Source organism: Pongo abelii, chromosome 19 (genome assembly GCF_028885655.2).
Source record: "Pongo abelii isolate AG06213 chromosome 19, NHGRI_mPonAbe1-v2.0_pri, whole genome shotgun sequence".
Classification (NCBI taxonomy): domain Eukaryota; kingdom Metazoa; phylum Chordata; class Mammalia; order Primates; family Hominidae; genus Pongo; species Pongo abelii.
This window is the reverse complement of record NC_072004.2, coordinates 64664469-64684202: the sequence shown is the minus strand read 5'-3', so window position 1 is coordinate 64684202 and position 19734 is coordinate 64664469. Positions and strand designations below refer to the sequence as shown.

The window sequence follows — 19734 nt, the reverse complement described above, 5'->3', positions numbered from 1 at the left end:
CCAGGCAGGGGCTGATGACCGTGATGACAGCTTTCACGGATTGTGGGATGGGCCCTTTTATGCATAATCTTTAATCCTGAAATAACTTCAGGGGATAGGCACTACTATCTCTTCTTGTAGACGGGGAAGTGGAAGTTCAGAGAGGCAGAGAGGTGCGGTCACTTGCTTACAGGCACACAGTGGCCATCTGGCAGAGCAGAAATGAAAACCCAAAGATCTGCGCATGTTCCTCCCGCCCCCATACTGCCTACCTGCCATCCCTATTCAAAACAGATAATTACATTCTCCATCCACTCCTTCCCTGCCCTGCCTGTAACTGACCAACGCCAGTCTGCAGAAACAGCAGCAGCCTTGGATCTAATTTACTGAGCATTATAACTGAGACTGCGGAGAACATCTTGGCTCTAGGGACAAATCTGTTTGATGACAGTGCACACGCGAGCTCCTTCCTAGACTGAGGGTGGAGCCGCCGGACCTGACAGTTGCAGCTTATTCTCCCTTTTGGTAATGCACGATTAGGCAAGAGAAGAAAAAACCTGCTGAGTAATTCTTTAATTTTAAAGAGTATTTCTCCAAGGCGCAGGAATCAGCCCTTAGGATCCGAGCTTCTTTTCCAGGGGAGGGCAACTTAGGAACAGCTCTGCCTCCCTCAGGCAGGGTAGGGACTCAGTGACCTCAGAAGGATTTCTCGCAGCCGCAGGTCCTCTTAGGAGTTTTGCTGATTGGTTTGGACTTTACTTTGAACCTGGCGGTAGATAGAAGTGTTAAGGTTTTTCATAAGTCTCTCTTTCCATTTTCTTTCCTCTTCTATTTCTAATTCCTGAGGTTCATAATTATTCTGTTCACCCTTTTGTAGTTGGATAACTGATTTTTGTTGTTGTTGTTGCTATTTCTTTGGGCAGTTTGAATATTCTTCTATGTACATTCCTAGAAGCCTTCCAGAAGCCACGTTCTTCTTCTGGGCAATTCTAGGGAGATGGTGTTTGTTCCAGCCCTGGCCTTGCTGATTGACTGCTTAAAATTTACTCTCTCTGTCTCTGTTCTTCTCTCTTTACAGCATTATTTATCTACCAGTTTATCTACCCACCAATAGTCAATTTATCTACGTAACTATCCATTTGTTCCTCCATGCATGTCACGGTCCTGAATTAGCAAAGATTATGATGCTCGGCTAAGGGACAGCCCTTATAGACTACTCACGCTTTCCTGTAGCCATAGAAAGCAAAGAGAGTTAAATAAAAAATGAAAAATACAATTAATCTCAAACCTTGTTGGAATTTATCATTTTTCTTTTGGGCCCTAAAAGGTTCTCTTCTTGTCTGTGTTGGAGACAGAACAGCAAGAAAATCAGACTTACGTCGATGGGGGTTTTAGACCTTATATCCACAGGTCAGATTTGTAAGGTTGAAGAAAGGAGGTGGGCCCCCAAGGGTGAGGACAGCTGCTCACTGATCTCTCCTGACTGCGCACAGGGCAGGTCCCTGGGTCTTGCACCCTAGATCCCAGGTGAGGGTTTGGGAATCATTGCTTGTCCTTGATCACTTTGTTCTACAGCATCACCCCCAGACATCCATTCACAACTCTGTGATAAGTAACCTTGGAATGGGGAGGTTCTGGTACCTTTTCCAGTTGCCTATCTGCTTTCCTTTTATTTTTTCAGAATTAATCCACTTTAATTTTTAAACTTTTTTTTTTTTTTTAGATGGAGTCTCACTCTGTCGCCAAGATTGGAGTGCAGTGGCACGATCTCGGCTCACTGCAACCTCTGCCTCCCAGGTTCAAGGCATTCTCCTGCCTCAGCCTTCCGAGTAGCTTGGACTACAGATGCGTACCACCATGCCCAGCTAATTTTTGTATTTTTAGTAGAGACAGGGTTTCACTATGTTGGCCAGGCTCGTCTTGAACTCCTGACCTTAAGTGATCCTCCCACCTCAGCCTCCCAAAGAGCTGGGATTACAGGCGTGAGCCACCATATCTGGCTAATTTGTAAACTTTTAATTGATGAATAATAATCATATATATTTATGGGGTACAATGTGATGTTTCCATACATGTAGACATTGTAGAATTGATCAAATCAGGCTAATGAACATATCCGTCACCTCAATACTTATCATTTTTTTTGTGATGAGGACATTTAAAATCTACTCTGCTTCTATGAGTTCAGCTTTTGAAGATTCCATATATGGCTGGGCATGGTGGGTCATGCCTGTAATCCCAGCACTTTGGGAGGACGAGGCGGGTGGATCACTTGAGGTCAGGAGTTTGAGACCAGCCTGACCAATATGGTGAAACTCCGTCTCTACTAAAAATACAAAAATTAGCTGGGTGTGGTGGCAGGTGCCTATAGTCCCAGCTACTTGGGAGGCTGAGACAGGAGAACTGCTTGAACCCGGGAGCTGGAGGTTGCAATGAGCCAAGATCACGCCACTGCACTCCAGCGTGGGTGATAGAGTGAGACTCCATCTCAAAGGAAAAAAAAAAAGATTCTATGTATATGTGAGATCATGTGTAGTATTTGACTTTCTGAGCCTGGCTTATATCACTGAGCATAGTGTCCTCTAGATTCATCCATGTTGTTGCAAGTGACAGAATTTTCTTCTTTTTCAAGGCTGAATATATTCTGTTGTATATATAGACACCACATTTTACAAATCAATTTATTCATTGATGGGCACTTAGGTTGTTTCCAGATCTTGGCTATTGTGAATGATGTGGCAATGAACGTGGGATGCAGACATCTCCTCGACATACTGATCTCAATTCCTTTGAATATACACCCAGAAGTGGGATTGGTGGATCATATGGTAGTTCTGTTTTCAATTTTGTGAGGAACCGCCATATTGTTTTCCACAATGGCTGTGCTCATTTCCATTCCCACCAACTATGTATAGGAATTCCCCTCTCTTCAAATCTTTGGCAGCATTTGTTATTTTTTGATAATAGCCATTCTAACTAGGGTGAAGTGATATCTTATTGTGGCCTTGATTTGCATGTCCCTAATGATTAGTGATGTTGGGCATTTTTTCATATATCTGTTGGCCATTTATATAGCCTCTTGAGAAATGGCTATTCAGGTCTTTCGCCAATTTTAAAATAGAGTGGGCCAGGTGTGGTGGCTCATGCCTGTTATCCCTGCACTTTGGGAGGCTGAGGTGGCTGGATTGCTTGAGCCCAGGAGTTTGAGACCAGCCTGGGCAAACTGATGAAGTCCTATTTTTACCAAAAACAAAAACAAAAACAAAAAATTAGCTGAGTATGGTGGCATGCACCTGTCCCTGCTTAAGATTAAGTAGTCCCAGCTACTCAGGAGGCTGAGGTGGGAGGATTGCTTGAGCCCAGGAGGTGGATGTTGCAGTGAGCCAAGATCATGCCACTGCACTCCAGCCTGGGCAACAGAGTGAGAGCTTGTCTCAAAAATGAAACAAACAAACAAACAAAAAAAGAGTTATTTGTTTTCCTATTATTGAGTAGTTTGAGTTCCTTATGTATTTTGGGTATTAGCGCCTTATCTGATGCATGATTTGCAAATATTTTCTCCCAATCTGTAGGTTGTCTCTTCACTCTGTTGTTTCCTTTGCTGTGCAGAAGCGTTTTAGTTTGATGCAATCCCATTAGTCTATTTTTGCTTTTGTTGCCAGTGTTTGTGAGGTGAATGACATCCACGAAATACTTTCCCAGACCAATGGGGTAGAGCTTTTCCTGTTTTCTTCTAGTAGTTTTACAGTTCCCTATTCACCTTTCTTCACGGCCATTCACAAAGAAGCCAGGACAAGCTGCTGGTGCTCCAAGGCTATAGTTTCTCTGCTTCTCTTTGTTCTCCTAGGACATTCTGAGTTGAATAACATAGTGTTACTTCATGCTTCTATTTCCATCAACATGTGAGACTAGATTTTATACAATGGCTATTTTAAAAACTTCTTAGATATTTGAACTCTATTTCAAGCAGTTCGGCTGAATTTAGAGTCCCATTTTGATATTACACTATCAAAAAATGAAGCTTTATCTTGTCATTTTCTGCAGCAAAAAGAAAAAGTATATATCTTTTGTAAATATACTGTCTAAAGTTGTAAACATACTGTCTGAAGTTGTAAAGTGTCCTTTCTTGAAAGGGATCATTTTAAGAGGATCCTGACGTCAGATCCCTTGGGTTCAAATCCTGGCTCCACCACTGATTTTCTGTGTTACCTTAGGCAAATTACTGAACCTTTCCATGCCTCATTTTCCTTATCTGTAAGACATAGAAATGACACTAGTAATTACTGTGGATTGGCTAGCAATGCTGTGGATTGGCTTGCTCAATCTCCATTCCACTCTCCTTTTAGGCTGCCTTCCTGTACTATGGAGCCTGGAAAGCAACAATCTCCATTTTCCAGATGCTTTGCAGCTAGGGCTTAGAATAGAATGTAGGGTCTAATTGTAATTAGAGACACTTGCCCAGTATTTGGAAGGCCAAGTGAGGCCATGCAGAGGCCTTCTTCCTGACCCTTCTGCTGGCAAGCAAGGGAGTGAGAGTAAAAGGTTTTATTGCAGTGTTCTAGTATCCTGCTCCCAGCCTCCTGGAATGAGCAGTGGTTACAGAGACAGTATTTGGGGGCAGAGAATTCCTCATTCTGGTTTCTGACCTCTGGCTCATAGCACTGGGGCCATGTCATCGACATAGTAGTCTAGTGTCAGCCTTAGAGATAGCATCTCCCCAAATTGACCAGTGCTTATTGTTCTGGAAATCAGCCCTGGCACCTAGGCCAGAGCCTACTCCTCCAGCTCTTCCAGTAATTTTGTAGTGCCTAATTTCTTTTATTAAATCTCTTTCGGCTTAAAATACCCAGAGTTGTTCCAGTTTCTTTCTTTCTTTCTCTCTCTCTCTTTTTTTTTAGATGGAGTCTTGCTTTGTCGCCCAGGCTGGAGTGAAATAATGCAATCTCAACTCACTGCAACCTCCACCTCCCAGGTTCAAGTGATTCTCCTGCCTCAGCCTCCTCAGTAGCTGGGATTACAGGTGCATGCCACCATGCCTGACTAATTTTTGTAGTTTTAGTAGTGATGGGGTTTCACTATGTTGGTCAGGCTGGTCTCGAACTCCTGACCTTGTGATCTCCCCACCTTGACCTCCCAAAGTGCTGGGATTACAGGCATGAGCCACCGCGCCTAGTTTCTTGTACTAAACCCCAATTGATACAAGTACCTCCCAGGGTTGTCATGAGAATTCAAGGAGGTCGTGAAAGTACTATGCAGCAGTACCTGACACACGGCTAGCACGATCACTGTTTAACAAGCATCTGTTATTGTCACCATCCATTGCTATTCTCATTATTCCATTCCAAATGTGTCCTTCCTTTCTGGGCCTGGCTTTTGGTGTGAAATGAGGTGGTTTGACCAGAATGCTCCTAAGGCCCCCTCTGGCTGAGCGATTCTAGGATTTTAAGGATGTCTTACTCTGTTCAAGCTGCTATAACAAAATACTGTTACCAGTGGAAGGTATCCCAGTTACCGGCAGTGAATCCATACGGTCTAGAGCAACCTCAATTCTTGCCTCCTCAGAAGAAAGAATTTGACTGAGGGGCATAAGGCAGAAAAAGAGACGGAGGCGAGTTTCAGAGCAGGAGTGGAAGTTTATTTAAATTGGCTTTAGAACAAGAAAGAAAGAAAAGTATGCTTGGAAGAAACCCAAGTGGGCACCTGAAGGTCAAGTGCAGAGTTTAACTGTGATCCTAGGGCTTTATAGGCTGACCCTTTCCCATGATTCTTCCCTTAGGATGGGCTGCGCATGTGTGCAGTGCCCTTCTTATGCTTGGGAAGTGAGAACATGCAGTGTGCTTAGGAAGCTGTATGCATGCCCATCTGAGACTCTTCTTCCCTTTTCTAGTGGAGTGCCCCCGGAAAGTCATACTCCGCCATTTTGTCTCTTAATGCAGACGCCTGGGAAGTTGCTTCTTCCCAGGCATCTGCATTCAATTAACACTTTATTTTTTATTTTTTGAGATGGAGTTTCACTCTTTTTGCCCAGGCTGGAGTGCAATGATGCGATCTCGGTTCACAGCAACCTCCGCCTCCCAGGTTCAAATCATTCTCCTGCCTCAGCCTCCCGAGTAGCTGAGATTACAGGCATGCGCCACCACGTCCAGCTAATTTTGTATTTTTAGTAGAGACAGGGCTTCTCCATGTTGGTCAGGCTGGTCTCGAACTCCCGACCTCAGGTGATCCACCCACTTCAGCCTCCTAAAGTGCTGAGATTACAGGCGTGAGCCACCATGCCTGGCCGCAATTAACACTTTAGTGCAACAGGTGTGGACCTTCAGGATATGGTCTCTCCCTGGCACCGGCTGCCAATTTATCACTTTTATTTTATATTTTTTTGAGACAGGATCTCCCTTTGTCACCCAGGCTGGAGTGCAGTGGCGCGATCTCGGTTCACTGCACCCTCAGCCTCCCAGGTTCAAGGGATTCTCCTGCCTTAGCCTCCTGAGTAGCCATGATTACAGGCACGCACCACCACAGCCCCAGCTAAATTTTGTATTTTTAGTAGGACAGAGTTTTACCATTTTGGTCAGGATGGTCTCAAACTCCCTATCTCAGATGAACCGCCTGCCTTGGCCTCCCAAAGTGCTGGGATTATAGGCGTGAGCCACCGTGCCCAGCCATAATTTATCACTTTTAGAGAGGCAATGTAATAATTGCTGAACCATCACCCAGCATTCTTAGTGGGTGTCTAAGTACCGCTCATGACTGTCCAGCTCCCTGTAACATTACCATAGACTGGTGGCTTAAACAGCAGACATTTATTTCTCACAGCTTTGGCGGCTGGAATTCCAAGATCAAGGTGCCAACATGGTTGAGTTCTGGTGAGGACCCTCCTCCTGGCTTTTGGATGGCCTCCGTCTCACAGTAGCCTCCTTCTCACTGTATCCTCATGTTGCAGAGAGAGGGCTCTGGTCTCCTCTTGTTAGGACATGAATCCCATCGTAGGGGGCACCGCATGACCTTATCTAAACCTAATTACCTCCCAAAGTCCCCACCTCCTAATACCATCACATTAGGCATCAGGGATTTAACGTATGAATTTTGGTGGGGACACCAACATTCGGTCCATAACAAAGGGTCAGGATACAATGTAAGGTGAGGGGAGCCCAGCAGGTTCTCTGTCTGTGCAGTGAAGACACCAGGGCAAAGTCTATAGGTGAGTTTAGGGAAGCACTGTCCAGAGTTGCTGCCTGGCAGGGTTTCTGGGTCTGATTTTTTATGACAAAACGAAACTTTTCTCTTTGTATTGACTTCAATGGAAGGATCCCTGCTGCCACACTCTCGGGTTTCTTTCACATGCTCATAGCTCTGTGGCTTGAGAGAACCTCTCACAATCAAACCAGCTTGGACTCAATAACCCTGTACAGACAAACGAATGAGGCATCCTCCCAGGAATTCTAGTGTTGGAAAGAGCACCAGGCTGGGAGTCAGAAGTCTCAGGTCCTAGCTCGGTTTTACCTGTGTAACCTTGGACAACCCTTCCTGTCTTTGGGCCTCAGTTCCCTATCTGTAAAATGATTCAGGGTGAGCTCATCGCCCTCTCAGCAGAGGGGATGAAAGATGCTTTCTAAGTCTTCCCTTTTGCAGGAATGTCTTATAATTCTTCATTCATTCTAAGAGCCATTCTTCGCTTTTCATATTCAAATAGCCTTGTCCTTGCATCTCTTTTCTCTTTTACCCCATCCAGTTGGCATCACTCAAAGTTCCTTTTAAGATTTTATGAATTTTCTGAAATAATTCCAAGTCTGAGTAGTTATTTGATCCATCCTTTGTATTTTTTCTTTGGGGTGTGGGTAGAGGAAGCAGTGGGTCACTTAGGGAGAAGGCTTCCTTCTGGGCTGCTGACAGCTGCTGGGGCCACGCCGGGGGGTCACTGCTGCTGTGGACTTGGCACAGGCAGAGTTAGGTTTTGATCCCACTGCTCTGCTCTGAGAGCTGTTGTCTGGCTGCTTATGGTGCAAGGACTGAGTATCTTCGTGTGTCACCCTGCAAAGAATTTTCCCTGCCGCTTTACTCTGGACCCAAAGCTCCTTGAAGAAGTGGTGAGCTGTAGTGCTCTCGTGTTGAATGCCGACAAAGGACTGGAAAATCAGAAAATAGGGTACAGGAGATGAGAACCATCTTTGTTGATACCTTGTATTTGTAGGATCTCCCAAATATTAACTCCCTAATCCGTGACCCTCACTGGTGTTTGCTTCCCAATATTGCCATAGCAAAGCACCACAAACTGGGTGGCTTAAAACAACAGAAACTGACTGTCAGTTCTGGAGGTTAGACGTCTGAAATCAAGGTGTCGGCAGGGCCACACTCCCTCTGAAACCTGGAGGAGGGAGAGGCCTTCCTTGCTTCTTCTTTGCTTCTGGTGGTGGTGGCAATTCTTGGTGTTCCTTGGCTTGCACCTATGGCATTTCAGTCCCTGCCTCTGTTGTCCCAAAACATTCTCCCCTTGTGTATATGTGTGTTTTTTAATGAGACCAGTTATATTGGATCAAGGGCCCACCCTATTCCAGGATGACCTTATTTTAACTAATTACATCTGCAAGGATCTTATTTCCCAATAAGGTAACATTTTCTGGTAGTGGGGGTTAGGAGTTTATCGTTATCTTTTTGGAGGACACAATACAAGCCATAACATCACTGTAAGTGAGATGTCGTTATCCTGATTTTTGTAGGTGACAAAACAGGCTCAGAGACATCTGTGACTCCTGTAGTTCAAACAGATAGCAAGTGGCAGAGTCAGAATTTAGGGTGTAATTCACCTGATTCCAATACCTCTGTGCTTTCGCGATAACAGCTTTTCCATTCACAGCTTCTGGAGCACCTGGGGCAGAAGCACCTGGGGTGGGGAGTGTGCGTTAAACACACCTGAGCCTGGGTATCTGTATTTTAAATAAGCTGCCCAGATGCTTCTGAGGCATGCTAAAACTTGGGAACCCTTGCATTACATCTTGATTCCTGTCTCAGGCTAAGGGAGGTGGGGAGTGGAACAGCTGCTGATTGTTCAGATGGAAAGTGGTGGCGGGTGGGTAGTAAGAGTCTAAACTGGCATCTCTCAAACTTTACTGTGCACATGAATCATCTGGGGATCTTGTTAAAATGCAGATTCCGAGTCTAGAGGACTGAGGAGGGAGCTGTGATTCTGCATTTCTAACGAGTTCCCAGGCGATGTTGAGGTGGAGGCTGTGTGGACCACACTTAGAGTGCAGGTGTCCTCGATAGGACATGATGGGTGACAAATAGAGGATGGATCCTCAATTCTGCCTGCACATGAAGACCACCTGGTGGGTTTTTGACACTTGAATCTCCAAGTCCCATCCCTAGAGACGATTGGTATTTTTAAAAAGCTCCTCGAGGAATTCCACTGTGTGGCCAAGATTAGGAACAAATATTTTTAAGCAAGGTGAGGGATGTCAGGATGCATATGCAGACAGGGTGTCAGCTTTTTTGTGGTCCTGCACTTCTTCCTTTGGAAAATCTCCGTCCTGCCCCCACTGACTTGCCGCTGCTTATCTGGAGGCTGAATTCAGAGCCAAAGAATGAGGTCTGGTTCACTTGCCTGGAGGGGATGAGGCAAGGGCTGTTCCTGTGCCCCACTGTCATTTATGCCAGAGCCCTGAGTGCTGAGTTTTCCCAGGGGCTCTGAAAATCAGAGTGGGTTGTTGTTTTCTACCTGGGGTTCAGGCCTCCAGTTTCCTCCTTTAAAGTGCTGCCTGCCTCACCCAACAACTTCCTGACTCAAATCTGTTAGCTCACTTCCTCTACTTATCTACTCCAGCCTTGGGATGGCTTCTCTGATGAGTCCTGCCACACCTATTGTCAGGTTCATGACTATGCCAAAGGTCATGGTGAGGTCTAGAGGGAGCGGGTGGATGAGCAGAAAGAACACTTGGGGGGCCGTAGGCAGGTGAATTATTTTATTCAGCAGCAGCTCTTATCAACAGCTTTCTCACACTGTCCACCCTGTCTCAGCTTCTTGGTCCGGCAGCCCCCAGACACAGCTGCGTGGCCTGCTCTCTCTTGCCTTCAGGGTCAGCAAATTAACCCTTTCTCTGGGCACCAGCATGAGCTGTGCCGCGGCTCCCCTCTGTCCATCTTGCAGATGGACAGCTTTGGCTCTTTCTCTCTTTCTCTGGGCGCCAGTGCACCTGCGCAGTGTCAACAGGGCAATTATACCTTTTATAGACAATAGTGGTGTAGAGCCAAGCAATGGCCTTCCCATCTAGTGACGGCTACATGGCTATGACAACAAGTGGAGTTTTACACCTGTGCTCTGAGCTCGCTGAGACACACAGGGATGTAAACATCTTACCTTGGCCTATCCTTGACCAAAGCACAGCCATGTTCCTTACACCCATGCAGTTCACATTGGGTAGAAACAGCTCCAATGTGCAGTACGTGGACTGTGCTTATTTAACCCTCCTCCCTAACAGCCCCTCTCCCCACCCCCACGTTTTATTGGATTTGGCCCCAAAGTTTCTGATTTTAACCATCGTACTGATACAGAGGGTTGGGCTCCCAGCTAAACCCCACTCTTAAGCCTGGAACTGCCCCCTAAGTGAAAACAGCTGACCCCATTTTTCTGTCCAAATGTTGCCTTTTTTGGCCTGCCTCATCCATATCCTGTGCCCATAAAAAACTTTAGCTGGCAGAACAACATAGGCGGCTGAGCATCGAGGATACAAGTGCCTGAGGAGTGAGCAGAGAAGCAACTGAGCATCAGAGACTATGGATAGGTGTGGCTGACTTCAGACAGTGTGGCTTCAGAGAGGGGCCCGGCCGGAGATGGCTCAACTTCAGGGAAAGATCACCTTCCCATCCCCTTTCCAGCCTTCCTTTCCACTGAGAGCCACCCACTACTCAATAGAGTCTTCCGCATTCATCACCTTTCAAACAGTCCATGTGACCTGATTCTTCTTGGACGCTGGACAAGAACCTGGGTGCCGAGAGGGCAGAGGCTGCCACCCTGACCCTCCACTGAGCTGGTTGGCACTTGGCTGATCCTGACAGCAGAGCTGAAAGAGCACTGGTTGTAACAAGCTTGGACGCTGCTGTGGGGCCCGCACAGACACTGCTCCCACCGGAGAGGAGTGACCAGCCAGTTCCAGTTCCACCGTTCGTTCGCTCGGGTTCCTGCATTCGCTCACTCACACTCTCCCTCCTGCGAGGAGTGGCCAGTGGTGGGCTGAGTGAAACGAGCCACTCCAGTTCCTGCCCGCAAAGGGAGTCAAGGGAACTATCCCCTCTCAGCATTTTACCAAAACTGTTTATGAGACCCTGTGGTGGTAGTAGTTTAGGGCAGCAGTTGTTGTGGGGGACATTTTACACCTGTGTTTTAGTTTTCTTACCTGTAAAATGGAGCTAGAGGTAGCATCTGTCTCATAGCACTGTGAGTGTGTGGGATGAATTGAATGGGATGATTTTTGCAAAGCATTTTTGGGCACTGCCTGCACATGAAATGTGCACTGGCCAGCCACAACCTGGGTGAGATGGAGCTTCAGGGCCATCTGCTGCAGAGAGCTCAGGACACTGCTTTTCTGCATCTGTCCTTAGAAAGGGACAAAATGGACAGGTTGGCAAAGGGGCCTTTGGGTCAACTCATTCCTCACCAAGATCTTCTTTTTCTTTCCATTCTTCTTCCTTCTCTGAGTTTAATTTTTTTAAAGCCAGACTTCTGAAGTAAATTAAATTGTTTAATGAGATAATATGATGTAGTGGTTAGAAGCATGGACTCTGGAATCCACTGACTGGCTGTGCCATTTAGAAGGTGTGCCATCTTGGGCAAATACTTAACCTCTCCGTCTCAGCTTCCTTATCTATAAAACAGGGATCACAATAGTACCTGTCTCCTAGTGGTGTTGAGATAGTGCAGATACAGTGCATAGGGCAGAGCCTGGTGCTTAGAAAGCACTCAGTTTCTATCACCTATTACTGACTGCAAGCCTGGCAGCATTCCTAGATTATAGGATTTCACATCTCCTTTAATCCCACAACTGGAGGAGGTATCACCTCCGCTTCACAGATGAGGAAATGGGGGCTCAGAGGTTTGGAAAATGGGTTAAGATTATATAGTAAGTAGTGGAGCTGAGATTTGAACCTTAGAATTTTAGCTAAGAAGCCTGGGTCTTTCTTTCTTTCCTTTTTTTTTTTTTTTAAATTATACTTTAAGTTCTGGGATACATGTGCAGAATGTGCAGGTTTGTTACATAGGTATACACATGCCATGGTGGTTTGCTGCACCCATCAACCCGTCATCTACATCAGGTATTTCTCCTAATGCTATGCCTCCCCTCACCCCCAAACCCCCAACAAGCCCCAGTGTGTGATGTTCCCCTCCCTGTGTCCATGTGTTCTCATTGTTCAACTCCCACTTATGAGTGAGAACATGCAGTGTTTGGTTTTCTGTTCTTGTGTTAGTTTGCTCAGAATGATGGTTTCCAGCTTCATCCATGTCCCTGCAAAGGACATGAACTCATCCTTTTTTATGGCTGCATAGTATTCCATGGTGTATATGTGCCATATTTTCTTTACCCAGTCTATCATTGATGGACATTTGGATTGGTTCCAAGTCTTTGCTATTGTGAATAGTGCTGCAATAAACATATGTGTGCATGTGTCTTTATAGTAGAATGATTTATAATCTTTTGGGTATATACCCAGTAATGGGATTGCTGGGTCAAATGCTATTTCTGGTTCTAGATCCTTGAGGGATTGCCACACTGTCTTCCACAATGGTTGAACTAATTTACACTCCCACCAACAGTGTAAAAGCATTCCTATTACTCTACGTCCTCTCTAGCATCTGTTCTTTACTGACTTTTTAATGACTGCCATTCTAACTGGCGTGAGATAATATCTTGTTGTGGTTTTGATTTGCATTTCTCTAATGACCAGTGATGATGAGCTTTTTTTCATATGTTTGTTGGCTGCATAAATGTCTTCTTTTGAGAAGTGTCTGTTCATATCCTTCGCCCACTTTTTGATGGGGTTGTTTGTTTTTTACTTGTAAATTTGTTTAAGTTCTTTGTAGATTCTGGATATTAGCCCTTTGTCAGATGGATAGATTGCAAAAATTTTCTCCCATTCTGCAGGTTGCCTGTTCACTCTGATGATAGTTTCTTTTGCTGTGCAGAAGCTCTTTAGTTTAATTAGATCCCATGTGTCAATTTTTAAAAGGCTGAGGTCTTTCTTCTCCAGGGACTCTTAATCTGAGGTCCCATAACACCTAGTAGATTATTTGTGAGTTTCATTGGGTTTGGGGATCCTTTGAAATTGTTTCAAAATCAGGCGTTTATGTTTTTGGGAAATCAGGGTCAAGATCAGGGTCCATTGTTTTCTTTAGATCCACAGAATGAGCCACTGCATTATTCCAACTTTCTTATAAGATAGAACAATCACTGAATGAACTCCAAATGTATGAAACTTCCATTGTTGAGATTATGTAAATAATTGGGCTGTAATGCAGCTGGATTCCTAGAATTAATAATTTCCATGTTCATACTCTGTGCTCACCACTCTAGTGCCCCTAGTGCCATTTCAGCCCCTGTGTTTCTGGGCAGTCTCAATCAGAAGGATAGCATGCTTCAGGAAGCCTGCAGTCACTCTGCAGAGGTAGACTCAGAGTCCTGGGTTTCACTGCTAGCAATGCTTCTAACTCTTGGAGCTTTATCTTCTTTGCGTGTAAAATGTGAGGATTGCCCAGCTGCACTCTGAGTCTCTCTGATGTCTTTCTGATGTGAAATCAAGGTGGGGATCAGGAGTTGCCTTCCTTAAACAAGGGCAGGCATGTTTTGGGCAGACAGAAAAGTGGAAACATAACCAGTCAGTCATTCATCTGCTGCATCTGGGGATGGACCTAAGCTGAACAGGAGCCTCCCCTATCATTCCTCTTCTCCTTTCTCCATGCTACGGCCACTACTGAGGACTGTAGAGTCAGAGTTGGAGGAGGCCAAGGAGGCATCTCTTAATTCACCCTGTCATGCTACTGAGCAAACTGAGGCCCAGAGATGGGGAATGCCTTACATAAGGTCACATGGCTAGTGCCTGGATTGGGACTTGGGCCCAAGTTTCCAGAATCCAAATCTGATGTCTACTTGCAAAGCCAACTAGTACACGAAGAGATCTAGGGGCCTTCTCAGGACTACTCAAATGTGACAAATCTGTGGTCTGGCAGAATCCTGGGACACATTTCTGGGAATGCTGTTCTCTTTTTCCCAGTCCTCATCATGGACATGCTTTTCTGTGGGATGTTCTTACCTGTCCAGGCCTCCACTCACTGCAGGAGGGGAGGGGAGGACGAAAGAATAGCGGCCCCAGGGTGTGTGCCTCTGTCCTGGGCAAGAGGGAGTGTCCATACCTTTGCTACTTGGCATTCTCCCAAATGCTGGCTGTTTCTGTGAGCACATTCCCAGCCTGCCAGCCTCTTTTTTTTCCCTACAGGTGTATGGGATTCCTAAGGGGAATTGGACATAGCCTTTTATGCCCAATTCTTATGTGGCAGGAGCTTTCTTTCCGTCCCTGTGACTCTTCTGAGGGCTCCTTTGACTGCTTTGGGAAGCTCTGGGTTTACTCTTCAAATCCTGGATGGGGAAGCCAGAGGGCTGGAAAGCAGGCTGGCCCTAGTGATGGCCAGCTCTGCATCACTTGGCCATCTCACCCACAGTTTGGAGTGGAAAGAGGTCCAGTCACCTGACTGTGGGTTCTGGAGAGTCAGAGCCAGGGCAGGTCCGTGTTCTGCTAGGGGCTGGGAGAAGGCCTGCATCATACACAGTTAGTGGGCAGTACATGAAGGCAGTGAGGAGGTGTGGTATGCCCGCTGCCTTTCACAACTGCAGAAATGGCCACTGATTTCTTTCATCCTTCTCAGTGGCCTTGAAGCCCCTGGACAGAGCAATGCATTGGTGCTGGCTCTCAGAGATTTGTGCCAGCTCATAGATTTGTGCCAGCAGCAGGATGGGTTTTCTCTCCTGATTCCATTTCTTCCTGGTTGGTTATTAGCATACCTTTTTTCTCCTGATTGAGAACTGCTTAAGTGGGAACTGCTACAGCTAGGGGCAGCATCTCTGGTGGCATGCTGGTGGCAGGGGGAAACCAGATGGGGATGAAGAGCCAGTCAGGAGACATGTGGCTAATCACCTGTGGACCCAGGAGGATTCAGCTACTCAGTTCCTAGCCTCTCCAATTATGGATTCCCTATCCTGTTCTTTTCACAGTTCATACTTTTTTCTTTAAAGTAAAAAGTAACATACATCACCACCTGTGAAAAGAAGGGGAAAAATAAAACTGAAAAAAAAAAGTAACATGCGACATTAAACATCCTTCTCCTAAAAGTATATCTATCTGCCCATTCATCCATCCATCATAACAGTGGCTGACATGTGAATGTTTACCAAGTGCCAGGCACTGTGCTCTGAGGTTTGCAGAGGAAGTCCCTATAGCCATTCTGTAAGAGATGCCACTGTTGTCCCTGTTTTTAAGGTGAGAACATAAGATACATGGAGGTTAAGGAATTTGCCTAAGGTCACAAATTAGGAAGTGGCAAAGCCAACCAGGAACCCCGGCAGCCAGGCACCAGAGCCCAAGCTCTGAACCGCTACCGGGCCATCTGCTTCTCTGCTTGTCGGTGGCATGGAGAGATGTCTGCAGGGACTTGCCCCATGTACTAATGCTGGTAGTTCAGAGTGGCTGCATTTGGGGTGACTTTTGACTTTAGTTTTTAAATTCTTCAGTCGTGTTTCAATTTTTTTTTTTTTTTGAGACAGAGTCTGGCTCTGTCGCCCAGGCTGGAGTGCAGTGGCACAATCTCAGCTCACTGCAACCTCTGCCTCCTGGGTTCAAGCGATTCTCCTGCCTCAGCCTCCTGAGTAGCTGGGACTACAGGTGTGCGCCACAACGCCTGGTAATTTTTTGTATTTTAGTACAGATGGAGTTTCACCATTTTGGCCAGGATGGTCTCGATCTCCTGACCTTGTGATCTGCCCACCTTGGCCTCCCAAAGTGCTGGGATTACAGGCATGAGCCACTGCACCCGGCCTAAATTTGTAAATGATGGGCATATATCATTTTTATAATAGCTAAATAAAAAAACTAGTTGCAGAGAATCCCCAAAGCATATGATTTGGGGAATGGTAAACAGAGAGCAGGACTTTTTTTTTTTTTGGTGGTTGGGGGAGCAGACAAAGGAAAGGGCTTTGGAAGGAACTCTGATTTTGACCATCATCTGATGGTGCTCTTGGGAGGCTCATCATTGGTTGGGTCCTCCCCCACTGCCTTGCTGTCTCTCTGCCACAAGATGGCAATCACAACACAAGGATGGATGGGCTTGCAGCCTCCAGGAAGGAACACTGAACATCTGTCTTCCAGCTACGGAGAAGTCTCCCTAATGCATAGTTGGGGGAAGGGGCTTTTACAGAGGGATTGAAAAGCTGACATCCCCTGCTGACCCAAACTCCAGGCAGTCCGGCAGTCATAGTCAGACACTTCCATTTGCAGTAACCCATAGCTCTTCCCAGAACAGAGCTACATTGTCCATTTTGCTTTCTGATGAAAGAGACATAGAGACAAAATGACACAGAGGTTTCCGGGCATAGAATGAGTGCCAGTGAGCCTGGAGAATGGGTTATTTGTAATCTGTGGGGTTATTTATCCTGTGGTGTGTATAGATTCTTTTTGTTCCTTGAGTAGAAATTGGTGCTGGCCTTCTAGATGCAGAGGCTACAAAGCAAATCCCAGGGTAGGCAGCCAGTGGCTTTCTCTGGGGTCTTCCCAGGTGGATATCTGGGTAGGGCAGCTTCCACTGAGCCTCAGCTTTTGGGATGATTCCTAGGGAGGAAGCCTATCAGGAACAAGACTGGGGCTTGGTTCCTGTGGTGAAACTGGGTAGGTGCATAGGTGAATGGAGAGGAAACTTTGAGTGGGGACCATGGCATTTCTACCACCTGAGATGCCCAGCTGGGCATACCTGGATTGGACTTAGGCAGGGGAAGTGAAGGCAGGACTCCTGTATTAGTTAACACTAGTGGCTATAACAGATAAAACTTAAAATCTCAGTGGCTTACCACAATAGAAGTTCATTTCCTGCTTGTGTAATGTTCAAAATGGCTGATCCCTGATCAGCTAGTGGGTAATTCTCCCTCAAATGGTGATAGAAGCACCCAACCTCCTTCCAACTTCGGACTCTTCCATTTTCAACACGTGGCTTCTACAGATTCTTACAAGAAGTAGAAAGAACATGGAGGAGCACACACGGGAGGTATTCCAGCCAGGCCCAATGGGGATGGCCTTCCGCCTTAATTCCATTGGCCAGAAATGAGTCATGTGGCCATCCCTAACTACAAAGGAGGCTGGGAAATGTAGTCTAGCCTGTGCCCGGGAGAATGAGGAAATAGGTTTTGTGTATAACCAGACAATTTCTGCACCAGACTCATTCTTTATATGGATGATAGAGTTTATCCCAAATAAATAATCAGGTTTGTACACACAGATATTCATGCACAAAGATGTTCATTGCTCTGTTATTATAAAAGTAAATGTTTAGAATCAATGTAAATGTTTATCGATAACGCGTTAAAGAACTTATAGTCTATTCGCACAAAAGCGTCACACAGAAGTGTTGGAGGCAGCCCCCAAAATCATGTGGTAGAAGAACATGTTGGCCTTTCAGACATCACAGTGCTTTGTTAAGTAGCAATCCCAGGAAGCCTCGGGGTTCACGTGAGGCACAAATAAATTCAAATAGGCAATACCTATTTTCATTTAAATGTTCTACCACTTAGAGTCATGCACAAAATATTTACTTTAAATATAACCCTTTAAAATATTCTCTCTGTATTTCTAAGAACATATTTCCTCGAAAGCAAAATGTACAATTGAATTATATTGCAGACTTTGTAGGAGACTATTTAATTCACTTTTTATCTCCCTGGTTCAGTCTCTGACTCCCACCCTGAATCATAGCATCACAGGGCAGAGACTGTGTCAGGCTTGTTTACTGCTCTGCACACAGTGAGGCGCCTATAGCAGACATTTGGTAAATATTTATTGACTAAAGTTGAGTGGAATGGGATGATGTCAAATGAAAAAACAGCTGGAGTAAAAACAAGGGAAAACAATGAATGTACGGTATGATGCCAGCTATGTAAAAAGAAGTTCATATATGCATATGAAAAGACTGCAAGAGAGCATTTCAGCACAATAGGATTGCCTCTTGTTCTCTCACTTAGGGTTTCCTCTATTTTCCATTTCTTTTACAGTGAACCACTTGCATAATCATTTACAGCTATCATTTACATAGTCAAGATTAAAATTTAAAAATGCTGCTGTAGGGACCACAAATGTACTTCGGGGAAGGTGTCACAGGGTGAGGGATACAATACTTCCTGGAGGTGATGGACAGGTAGGTGTGGGAGCTACTTACATCATGTATGCTTAGACCCTTGGTCTGGGAACTGGGCCAGAGCCCAGGCTGGATGCAGGGAGCTGGGAGCACTTCTTTCTCGCATCCTCATCCTGACCCCTCTTGACTCTCCCTTTGAAATGTGAGCCTGTCCTTCATCTGTGCTGACGGTAGTGTAGGTTTCACCTTGGGGGAGAGGTGTGGGTAGGCTGTCATCACAGGTTGGGTAGGTGGTTTTGTATCCCTCCTGGAAGCCTCCCCAGCCTCCTAGGATTGCCAGTAAAATACAGGACAAAGTTTGAATTTGAATTTCAGATAAACAATGAACAATATTTTAGTATAAATATGTCCTAAATATTGCACTCTTTGTATAACATCACCAAACTAAAGAGCCTTGTTTTGGTGAAATGCCTGCTTTGTAAACAATGGAGAAGTTGCACAAGCCTTGTTGGTGGGTACCCCATACCCAGTAACATCAGCTTCTTGACTTCCTCTGCACACTTCCCTTCCCTCTTCTCAGTCTCTACCTTCTTCCCACAGGACTGCCAGCAGCAGCGTCTGAACCGAAGGCTGCATTGCCTGTCTCAGGGTATGTGACTTTGGGATGTTTTTCCTGGAGAAGCCCACCTGGGGTGAATCAGACCCTGAAAACTCCTATGGGTAGCTTTTGAGGGTTCATCCCTTCCTGGACAGCTCCTTTTTTCTGGCCAACTGTGCCCCTTATTGGGTTGCCATCTCCCAGGCCTCTCTTTCTCCAGGTCCTCCTCAATAAGGCTGCAAGGTTCCCAGCTTCTCCTGGAGTCTCTTTTCTCTGAAAGCAGCATCCTGCCTTATTGAAGTTTTCTCAAGACAGCCCACATTTTTAGGGGAATAGACCTGGATAAAAATGACAAACATTTCCATTGTAATACATTTCTGAGACATTTAAAAACATTTACGAAAGCCATCCTGTGGTGTGCTGGCATTGAATGGGGAGTAGGGGGGAAAGAGGATTTGGGAGGGGGTGTATGGTAAGGAAAAGACACCTTGCAGTAGGAGAAGCCAGGAGTGGAATTGCAGGCTGAGCTCGGAGTCCTGGAAGCCTTCACGCTTGCTGGGAAGCAGAGGAAGTGCTAGAGTCCACGAAGGGGAAACAGAAGCAGAGAACAAGATCATCTTGCCAGCAAATGAGGCACATAGGGGTTCTGAGCAGAATATGCAGGGTCTGACTTTGTTCCAGCAGATGAAGCCTTTGATAGGCGGCTGTGATCCCTCCTGCTGGAGCTGCCAGGACTGGGCATGATTGAGAGCACGGCCCACTCTCCCTCGGGCCCTTACTTCTC

The 19734-nt window shown here is 45.8% G+C and overlaps 1 long non-coding RNA gene across 1 annotated transcript in view; it reads left to right on the top strand.

Moving 5' to 3' along the window:
* Positions 1-19358, top strand: part of LOC112129730 (uncharacterized) — a 41620-nt gene extending 22262 nt beyond the window's left edge. The window contains exon 4 of the long non-coding RNA XR_008519569.2: positions 18953-19358. This is a non-coding gene — a long non-coding RNA (uncharacterized LOC112129730). The remainder of the gene's footprint in view (positions 1-18952) is intronic.
* Positions 19359-19734: the final 376 nt, after the last annotated feature.